Source organism: Tenebrio molitor, chromosome 4 (genome assembly GCF_963966145.1).
Source record: "Tenebrio molitor chromosome 4, icTenMoli1.1, whole genome shotgun sequence".
Classification (NCBI taxonomy): domain Eukaryota; kingdom Metazoa; phylum Arthropoda; class Insecta; order Coleoptera; family Tenebrionidae; genus Tenebrio; species Tenebrio molitor.
The window spans coordinates 7937621-7948781 of NC_091049.1; the positions used below are offsets into that span (position 1 = coordinate 7937621).

Consider the following 11161-nt stretch of genomic DNA (forward strand, 5'->3'; position numbering starts at 1 on the left):
CGACAGTAGTCGTGCAGTAGTCTGTGATCGACAGTTTAAAATGGCGGAACGGCGCCATTTTCAAACTGTCATGAAACACCTCACAAATTTCGTAAATAAAGTAAAAACGTACCGAATAAAACGGATAAACTTCCAGAAACTTGCGACGACGATGTGTTTGAGAAGGTGCTGCTGTTGCTGCCCTTTAAAATGCGGCGTCGCCTTGTTATTCGTGATTCAAATGGCTTGTCTCACCCCCTTCACTGTGCACAGCCGCAGCCGCCAAACCCTGTTCTTCGCTGTATTTCTCATGTTGCTGCTTCTAGTCGCATCGATAATATTCATGTACGCGATAGTGTGGGAAAAGTGTAACTATCTCCCTGCAACCGTTTATCTCTCGTTTTCAACCCTGATCTTTCACTTTGTCATGATAAACTACAACTACCTAGAGTACAAGACCCGCAACGCCAGAGAAGACGCCATCTCCTTTTTATACATAATAAACGACATCTTCAGTATATTAGCATATTTTTATTTGCTTATAATGTTGTACAATACTTATGTCGAGATGGCCCACTCTACAAACAACCAACAACTATAGTCCCAATAAAAAACACCCCTCAATTTGCTTGTGTTTTGTATGTCACCAGGGACGCACTTTGCCTTGAGTTGCGTGAGATAAAATCCAGGTGTTCTTAGGATCTTTAGCTAAAGTCATCTGTTTGTGCCTCGGATGGGTTTTGCATAACACGTACATGCGCTGCTCGCGCATCACCATGTAACAGTCTTTACATCTACGCCTAACTCTACCCTTCACTTTGAAACCACAACTGGGGGTTATATCGTGCACTACTGGTGCTAAAAGACGATTTGGTAACAAGTTTGTTGGTGATAAAATGTGGTAGTTTGAGGCGAAGCTGAGTACAAGGGGGCATTTCTGTACCACACCTATTATGTTTCTTAAAATAGGGAACATATTAATGGGGGCCCTAAAACTGACACATCGCTGAAATGGAGATATTTATGGAATTGGTGATCCCTTACCGACTCAAGTGAGGTTATGTCGAGCGGTGTTTATCCCAGGGGGTATTTACTCTTTAAAAAATATCGGGAGTAGGGATAATAGTTGAGAGTAATGCCGCTGAAGCGCTGGGGCAAGCAATAATAAACTTAATAATAAAAATAAAGAGATGTAACATATTGCTGTCTCGTTACTCTCAATCGTTCAAAAGTTTTGTTGTTTGCGCATGTGTATTGTGATTGTGTAGCCATGGTAGCCAACGAACAGCCAGCGAAATTAACGAAAGCACGTGTCAAAAATCAAAATAATGAAATAATTTATCTTGTTTTTTCAAATTTCTGAATCTCCTATTATTCTTTTAAAGTTTTCGTAGTAGGTACCTATTTAATGTAGTGTTAACGTTGTGTAGATGTTAGTCGGGTGTGGTGTTTAGTTTATTTATAAGTGGTATTTGGTTAAGTGCATTGTGAAAACTTGCGGAAGAAGTAATGTTAATGTTACTTTTCAAATTTTTCCAAAGACATGCTTTACACCTACTTGATGAAAAAGCTTGTATTTTGCTTTGTATTTTAATAATTTCATTTTTTAATATATTTTTTATTATACCTGCATCAGAATCGCCGTTTTAAGCACGCCTGAGCGTGCGAAAACAGGCGATTCAAGCACGCCGAGCTTTAAACGTTGCTTAGGTAACAACAAATTCACCTACATTTTGAACAATGATAAATAAACATTTATAGAAAATTTATGATAGCAACGAAACAACAACAATTGATCATTTCTATATCAACGATTAATGACACAGATTACTTCGAAAAAGGTATTTCAATTTACTTTTTTTATTATAATTTTCAGATTGTAGTCCAGGTATAATAAAAAATAGCGTATGATACACGTTTATAAGGGCCTTTAAAGCACTTGCGACGTTAAAAGCACTCCGCTACGCGTCGTGCTCTTAAACTCGTCGCGCGTGCTTTAAAGGCTTCCTTATAAACTTGTATCATAATATACTATTTTTAGATGGAATATAATGTTTTATTTATCTACGATCATGTAAAAAGTAGGCACTTTTTGCACTAAAAATCGTTGCCAAAGTTGACGTTTAGTGAATTGACGGAATCGTGCCATAAAACTTTTAGTCCACGATTATGTCAAACAAGAAAATAGTGTTATAAAATTTTTAGTGCACGATTATGTCAAAAAAGAAGAAATCTGTAATAACGATTTTTACACAGACCATCAACAGAATTAAGACTTTCAAAACCCGTATAAAACATGGGAGACACTGACAACACTAGCGCTGCTCTAGCGTTAGGCCAAACTAAATTACCGAATTTACTCGTTAATCCGATCGGGAATTTCCGTTTAAAAAGAAGATTGATTTGAATATTAATTAATAATGTCATCAGTAATTTTGAATTTTCTAATTTCTGTCAAGGTTTAGTCAATAAATTTTATAAATTGTTCTACAAAATAAATTACTCCAAACCAGTCTCTTGAGATAATTTTTCGTTATCTCTTTATTTGGTAAGTTATCTTTTTCTTTTTGAAAAAGTACGATAAACATAAACATTTTAAATATCCAAAATTAGAAGAACAAAGGAAACGATGGATAGAAGCTTTAGGTAAATGTTGCACCACCCTTCAAAACAGATAATGCCTTTATTTGCGAGAAACATTTTAGCAACAATTTCTTTACTCAAAAAACAAAACTCCATAAATACGCCCTGCCGTCGATTTTTCTTCGTGAAGACAAACAAACTTCAATAAATAATGTTAGACCAGCTGAACAAATAGAAAATTCTAGGATTACTGAAAATCCCACTGTACAGAATCTAATCCTTCCTGTTATGCCCAAGGCCCAAAATAGACACCCAACAAAATCTTCTAGTGTGTTGCAAGTACTTGAATGCAAGAAAGTTAGTAGTCGTACTTCAAAAGGTAGAAACATTTATTATATGGACCGATATCAGCGAAAAACAATTTCAAAATTAAAAAATCTTTTGCACGAATCTAAAATTATCTCCAGAAATTTTAGAAGTTAACGCAAGATCAAATTATTGAACTAGATCTACCCTTCAATTCAGTTTCACTCGCCTTAAACTAGCCCACTCATGCCCAAAAAATCCCAATTTATACACAAACTCGTTTAATGAACTACTAATTTGTTGTATATGTTAGAATTTGTATTAAAATGTTTAATACTTATTTAGTCGTTTCTATTTTTTTTAAATAAGTATCAATTTAAATCAAATTAAAAAAAAAATAGGCAACTAGGTATACAGAAAGTCAGATATGCAACTTGTTATACATTAGTTTGGCCTAACGCTCGGGCAGCGCCACTTGAGCGCGTCCCCGAAAATGTAATCCCACTTGACAGTCTTACTATAGTTTAATTGTCTGTGGATTTTTATATTTATTTAATATCACTGACCTCTAGAGATCAGTGATTTAATATACAGAGTGTTGGTATTAACAAAACATAGATACATATTTACTATTAAAAGAATTAATTCTTCCCTATATGTAAAGTCCATTCATTTTGTATTGAACTTTTCAAGGTCAAATAATTTAAATTTTGGCTCTGTAATTATGTTTTGTAAATAGTGACATGCATCTAACCAACATAATGTGATTGAGCAATGCTCAATTCAACGTTTACGGTGTTTACCTGCATGTCATTATTTACAAAACATAATTACAGAGTCAAAAAATAAAATTATTTGACCTTGAAAAGTTCAATACAAAATGAATGGACTTTACATCCATTTTACAGTTGGTGCAATTTTTAACAATAATCTTCGGTAAAGAGTTTGGTACTTGAGGCTGTGAGGATTTGGCAGTGCTTGGCAGTTGAGAAGATGTACCCATTTCATTTTCCGCACGAGTAGTAGAAGAAGTACTAGGCTGATTTTCTCCTATCCCCAAAATTTTATTGGAAATGGAAATCTTATTTGCTATGGATTCCTCCACATATGACTCTGCCACGGTCGTACTCTTCCATCCTCCATGCCTCTTTAGAGATAATATGTCTCCTCCAGCATCGACAAGGACAAGGTGGCAGAGGATCTATTGATAATAGTAAATAATATATGAGTGTATAATATACGAGTTTATAATAATTACCTTCTAAAAGTGTGACCACTATACTCATGTGGATTTGTCAAGCCAAGATATTTAGCAATGTCACTAGGTATTTTTCCAAAGGTATTAAATCCCGACTGGTTGGGTGGAACATTTTCCATTTCGATAAAAAACAAATAATCGCTCATGTTTTGTATGTGAAGGTCTAAGGGAGACATATCTTCTATAAATTTCAACCATATTTTTGATGTCATGATCTCTTCCATCAATGACAAAAGTTCGGGGTTTATTGGTTTTCGTGTCACGTATTTTCACTACTAAGATAGAACCAGTGTCTTCTATATCTTTAGTGCTCATCTTGAGAAACTCTTCCCTTCTACACGCGCCTGCAATTCCAAAAATAGACACGACCTGCAGTTTTAGAATATTATAATTAATTGAAAATAATTACAATGAAGTTATTTACCTTCATCATCAAGTATGTTTCGTCTGGTGCTTCATTAATAAATTTGTAAATTTGGTCCTTGCTGAATACTTTAGACTTCTTACATTGATAGCCTGCCGATTGCCGTTTCATAAACGCAGTTAATTTAAAAAAATGTTTAAGGTCGATGTTTTTTTTTTATCAGCAGCGAAGACTTTACCATAGAGTATTCCGACCAAAGACTTGATGGTTTTACATGTTTAGCCCTGTCAGCAAAATAAGCTAGACACACATTTTCCGTTACATTCATTTCGACCTTGTTCCTTCTTGAACACCAGGGGTGCGTTCAGAAATCGTACCCAGGTGCACCTAGGTCGCCATGCGCCGTTCGTAAATTGCCGGTAATGCAGACATGGTCATCTGTCATGCGTTCAGAATTGTTTGGGTGATTGCCTGACGGTGTTCCCAAGTTACCATGCTCCATGAGTGTGGGAAGAATTGCCGCACATGCGCAATAATAATAATAAACTGTCAATTCACCGTCATTTTGGCGCCTCAATAATAAGCTGGGGCTGGCTAAGTCGCTAAGGACTATGTATTGCCAATTTGCTGATTATATAGGTTGAACGGAGTAAAATAATGTAATATGTATTTGTTTTAAAAAGTTTATTTGATTTATATAATTTTCTTCAGTTTATATTTGTTTTAAAAGGCTTATACAGTGACCGGCAAAAGTATGGAATAAATTCATTAAAAATGAAACAAAATGTTTTCAAAAAAATCTTTGGACAGGTCAATTTTAGTTTATAAAAATACATATTTTAATACAAAATAAAATTCCAAGCAGTCATTTGTTTCCGAGTTATGACATCATCGATAGTTTTTTTAAATGGAAACCCCCAATTTTTTTTCTTAATTCTGATAGCCCTTTTAATTGTCTAAACGCCAGTATAAAAATTTTGTTACCTTACATAAGGAAATTTTTGAGAAAAAAAAATAAAGTTGGAAAAAATAAATTTTATAACGAACAAAAACAAGTCAAGAACTGTGTTACTAAGTACTTAAAATAATAATACGAAAGTGTTGCTGGAATTGTTTTGCATTGTAATTGGACACAGTGTCTAAATAGTTCTGCACTCTTGCAGGTTTCGTTTTGTATTTTTTTCTCACAATGACAGTTGCTAATGTTGCTATTATTTCTTCATCATCATTACTACTTTCTTCTTCGCTTTCAAATGCTAAATTTAAAATAAAGTCTGCAGCTAACGCAATTGACAATGTCCACATTTTATTTTATACGTATGTACAATTGTACATAACCACAAACCATAGACTAGAACAACTCCCACTCCTACCAGTACCACAAAATTGCAACAAACCGTTCACAAATGTGATGTTGCCGCGGCACATCTCGGCAATGACGTCATAATCCTTGGGTGTACCATTACCTTACCATTACCTATTCCCACAGCACATTTCTGAACGCACCCCAGTTCGTACTGTTGGCGAGACTTTTGGGGTAGTAAATTTAAAGTAGCTTTACGTGCAGTTTCAAATACTTCCGGGGGAATATTTTCTTCATTGTTTTCACACATTTTTTCAAAAATTTGTTTCCACTTTACAAATGGCGTCTTAAATTCGTACACTTTGTTTACAAACTGGGTGCTAAACAACGCAGGTAGCACGTGGCGATCAACGCAAGCTGATGTAGTTGTCACATTGTCACAATTTAAAAAATCACAAATAAAATAATTACTAAAAGTAAAAGGTTATGATCGTAGATAAAATGTTGTAAGACATACGTGTGAAAAGTTCCTTTGTTGCACTCACATTCTTTAAAATACTCCCTCGTACCTCGGTCGTATTTTAAACCCGTTCGTGCAATAACTTTTTACACTTATATCTTAAATAACTATTCTCGTGTTGTAAATTTACCGGTAAATTATATAATTTACTTAATTTACCGGATTTTTAACATGTTAATTAACCAGTAAATCAAGTAAATAACAAAATCGAATAAAAGTGGTTTTATTGTCTTTCTCTTGACTTGCGCTTTTAAAAAATACCAAATTCACCTACCTTACCTTCTCTACCTTCAAAGAATAAATAATGTTTCTTATACTATGCGTAATTATTTTGAGGTTATATTTATCAATTGAGATTTTATAACCAATTTGGTTAGTTTAGTGGAGTGCTGGAGGCTGGAGTAGCTACGGCTAATCCTTAGCCTTATACAATACAAGTTAGGAAGATACAGCTGTCAGAAACTCAGAACTAATAGGCTAATTATAAAAATTAAATGTTTATTGTTAAAAAAAAATAAACTATTGAACTGTAAACTGTAACATCAAAAAACACAACAATAAAGCATAAAATAAATGAAAACTTAATCTTTGGTAACTTATTAGTTATTCATCACTATCTGAAGCCCCTGAATCAAATTGCAAGAAAATTTCTTCTACTTCAGATGTGGAAACGGTGGAACCGATAGATTGAATTTCATCAGTCTCATCATGATGCAAAACTTCATTGCTGTTGCTATCAGTAGTATCAGTATCGGTTGTAGTAGTATTTGAATTTGTGGTAGTAGTGCCCATTGTTTGTTTCTTGTAGCGCTTATCTTTTGCACTGTGTAGCTTAACCATGTCTTTGCAAATATTCAAGTTAAATTTTATAAATACCAATTTCATTAGAGTGTCTTTTGTAAGTCGGTTTCTTTTTTGAGTTTTTATGTTCCCAAAACAGCTCCAATTTCTTTCGCTCGCTGCAGCTGTAGCTGGAATGCTTAACAAAATGACTGCTATTTTTGATAGTTCTCTTCTGCCACACAAACCTTTCCACCATGTTGTAGGGTCCATTGAATCAGCTGCTTTCATTAGGGAGTCTTTCCCCCAAAGCGACACTTTAGCGTTATATTCCCCGATATCTGCATAGAGCTTTTCAACATTTAAATTCAGTTTTTGCCCCAAGTCTATGATAAAATCAATTGCCTCATTTTCTTCTTCTTCAGTAAGTGGGTTTTTCCGCAACTTACAATTTAAATAACGTGCTGCCAATTGCGATGGATGAGAAATAAATTCTCGCCTGTTTTTCAAAAAAATCATTATTTGATCTTGATAACTTTCTTCTAGAAAATGAACTCGTTCTCTTAGGTCCTTCTCCATTTGATTCAAAGTATCATGTACACAACTCAAATTAGCTGAGTCTCCTTCCAAATTTGTAATAACATCCGAAGGTACTTTCAGTAATTGTTGAATATTTTCTACTGAAAACCAAAAATTGACATCAAGTATGGTTCTTCTTAAAATTGTGGGCATTATTGTAATATCTTTATTAACTGTAACAGCTTCAATTTGATTTCAGCATTTTAATAAAGATTCTAACATTTTGGCATTGGAACCCCATCAAGTATCAACAGCCAAACTTAGTGCAATTGGCTTTCCCCCATTTTCTATTTGATTTTGTTTTAACATTTCTCTTGGTAGTTGTCTATTTTTGAAAAATTTTATTATATCTTTCACATCTTTAAGTATTATCTCAAAACCATGGATACCAAGAATATCTTTGATTAGCAAATTTATGCCATGGGCCAAGCAACCAAAAATTATTAAGTATGGATATTTTTCTTGTAATATCTTCCACGAATTTTTCATGTTTGCTGCGTTATCAGTTACAACAGCACAAATCTTTTTATGTCCTACAGAGTCTATAGCACCAATTAAAATATTTGAAATATATTCACCAGTATGTGATTCACAGTTTGATGTGACAGACTTAAAAAAGAAGGGTTTTGGTGTGCAAAATAAGACGTTTATGATAGAATTTCCGGTATTGTCTGTCCATCCATCAGATACGAGGGTTAAGGCATCAGCTGCTTGCATTTTTATGTTGACTTCCTCCTGCATGAGTTCATATTCCTTATTAAGTAGTGGATTTGAAATGCAATGGCGACTTGGTAATTTGTATGCTGGTCTTAAATGTCGGAAAAACTCAATCCAATAATGATTTTCTACAATATGGAAAAGAACATCTAATTTTGCTTTTTCTTGTGGGGTACAAACATCCAAGAAAGTTGTCAAATCAGAGCTTTTCGAGGTTGATGCTAATGAATACTAAAATAATAAAATCATCTATATTTAAAACAATAAAATCAAAATAAAATTTACCCCATCAATTTCAGACTGGGTCATATTATCATCATCCTCCTGCTCAATTTCAGAATATTCTTCACCATAAGTCTTTGCATTATTCAAGCTCAGTTCTCTCAGTCTTGTTGGTTCCAGTTCCGATACAGCAGGAACTAAAGGCAATTTTGATTTTGAAACAATTTTCTTAACATTATCTGGCACTTTCTGGCATTTATTTGTGATATGATTGCGCATTCGCGTTGCATTAGTAATGTATGCATCGCCGCAAAATTTGCAAACACCAGACTTGTACTTTCCTTTTCTATGTGGGGTGAAATATTTCCAAATAAGGCCATTAGGTCGTGGCATGCTGATGCTGCAGTGCAAACTACACAAATTTCCTAACCTGCTCCTGCTTTGAAAAACATTTCTCGGAATTATCTAAACTGATTGTATTTTGCGTCGTCCGCGCCGATAATAACAAGTCGTGCCATTCGATGTGAAATGGCCACCAGAGGCACTTGGATCAGTTGGATCGCGAATGAATGGAAACTGTAATAACTACGGAAGGTTTACAACTAGAATAAATGTCAACCATTAATTCGTCATTGATTATCAAAATAACAATAAATACAATAAGAACTTCAATCATAATCGGTGCAAATCATTTTGTAATATTAATTTGTGTTCGCGAGAAACAGCTAGACATAAAAAGGGTTTGAAACTCGAATAAGTATCAATTGTCATTGATTGTCAAAATAATAAATACAATAAGAACTTCAATGACAATAATGCAAATCATTTTGTGATATCAATTTGTATTCGCTAGAAACAGCTAGACATTTAAATTTTGACAATTTGAATAAATTTTTCCTTCTGTAATTTCTGTAATACTATTACAGTTTCCCATAACGCGCGAGGTGGTGACATCTACCGATATTTTGACTTTTTTCCGGACGCAGAGTTTTGAGCGATTGACACGACTTGTTATTAAGGTACTATATCTGGAACCACAGACAATTAAACTATAGTAAGACTGTCAAATGGGATTACATTTTCGGAGACGCGCTCAAGTGGCGCTGCCCGAGCGTTAGGCCAAACTAATGTATAACAAGTTGCATATCTGACTAGTTTCTGTATACCTAGTTGCCTATTTTTTTTTTCAATTTGATTTAAATTGATACTTATTTAAAAAAAATAAAAACGACAAATTAAGTATTAAACATTTTAATACAAATTCTAACATATACAACAAATTAGTAGTTCATTAAACGAGTTTGTGTGTAAATTGGGATTTTTTGGGCATGAGTGGGCTAGTTTAAAAGGCGAGTGAAACTGAACTGAAGGGTAGATCTAGTTCAATAATTTGATTTTGCGTTAACTTTTAAAATTTCTGGAGATAATTTTAGAATCGTGCAAAAGATTTTTTAATTTTGAAATTGTTTTTCGCTGATAAGACTACTAACTTTCTTGCATTTAAGTACTTGCAACACACTAGAAGATTTTGTTGGGTGTCTATTTTGGGCCTTGGGCATAACAGGAAGGATTAGATTCTCTACAGTGGGAATTTCAGTAATCGTAGAATTTTCAATTTGTTCAGCTGGTCTAACATTGTTTGTTGAAGTTTGCTTGTCTTCACGAAGAAAAATCGACGGCCGGGCGTATTTATAGAGTTTTGTTTTTTGAGTAAAGAAATTGTTGGTAAAATGTTTCTGGCAAATAAAGGCATTATCTGTTTTGAAGGGTGGTGCAACATTTACCTTCGTTTCCTTTGTTCTTCTAATTTTGGAAATTTAAAATCGCCGATCTTGTTGTTTACAAAGCATAATTTAAGTTTAATTTTTCCCATATCCAAATAAATAAAATAAAAATTGTGATCTGAAAAACCATATTTCGTACTTTTTCAAAAAGAAAAAGATAACTTACCAAATAAAAACATAACGAAAAATAATCTGAAGATACTGGTTTGGAGTAATTTATTTTGTAGAACAATTTATAAAATTTATTGACTAAACCTTGACAGAAATTAGAAAATTCAAAATTACTGATGACATTATTAATTAATATTCAAATCAACCTTCTTTTTAAACGGAAATTCCCGATCGGATTAACGAGTAAATTCGGTAATTTAGTTTGGCCTAACGCTAGAGCAGCGCTAGTGTTGTCAGTGTCTCCTATGTTTTATACGGGTTTTGAAAGTCTTAAATTCTGTTGATGGTCTGTGTCTGGAACTGTCCAACTGTCAAGTCAGAAGTGTCAGAACAAGAAAGTACAGTTTCAACTATTGGCGCGGGCGGCAAATTTGAAATAAATAACCAACTGGTTAATAACGATAATTTACTTGACGTTATTAACTGGACAATTGACCGGTTAATAACCGGATTATTATCTTCCTTATAACACTAATTTTGACACGTGCTTTCGTTAATTTCGCTGGCTGTTCGTTGGCTACCATGGCTACACAATCACAATACACATGCGCAAACAACAAAACTTTTGAACGATTGAGAGTAACGAGACAGCAAT

At 34.0% G+C, this 11161-nt stretch overlaps 2 long non-coding RNA genes across 2 annotated transcripts; one reads left to right on the plus strand and one right to left on the minus strand.

Annotated features, from left to right (window-relative positions):
- LOC138128516 (uncharacterized) lies at positions 1–6908 on the plus strand. Its single transcript, XR_011158735.1, has 2 exons — positions 1–3469; positions 3777–6908. It is a non-coding gene; the product is annotated as an uncharacterized lncRNA (long non-coding RNA).
- A 2938-nt stretch (positions 6909–9846) lies between these two features.
- On the minus strand, positions 9847–11127 carry LOC138128515 (uncharacterized). The gene is made up of 2 exons (XR_011158734.1): positions 10562–11127; positions 9847–10513 (listed from the first exon to the last, which is right to left on the minus strand). It is a non-coding gene; the product is annotated as an uncharacterized lncRNA (long non-coding RNA).
- Positions 11128–11161: the final 34 nt, after the last annotated feature.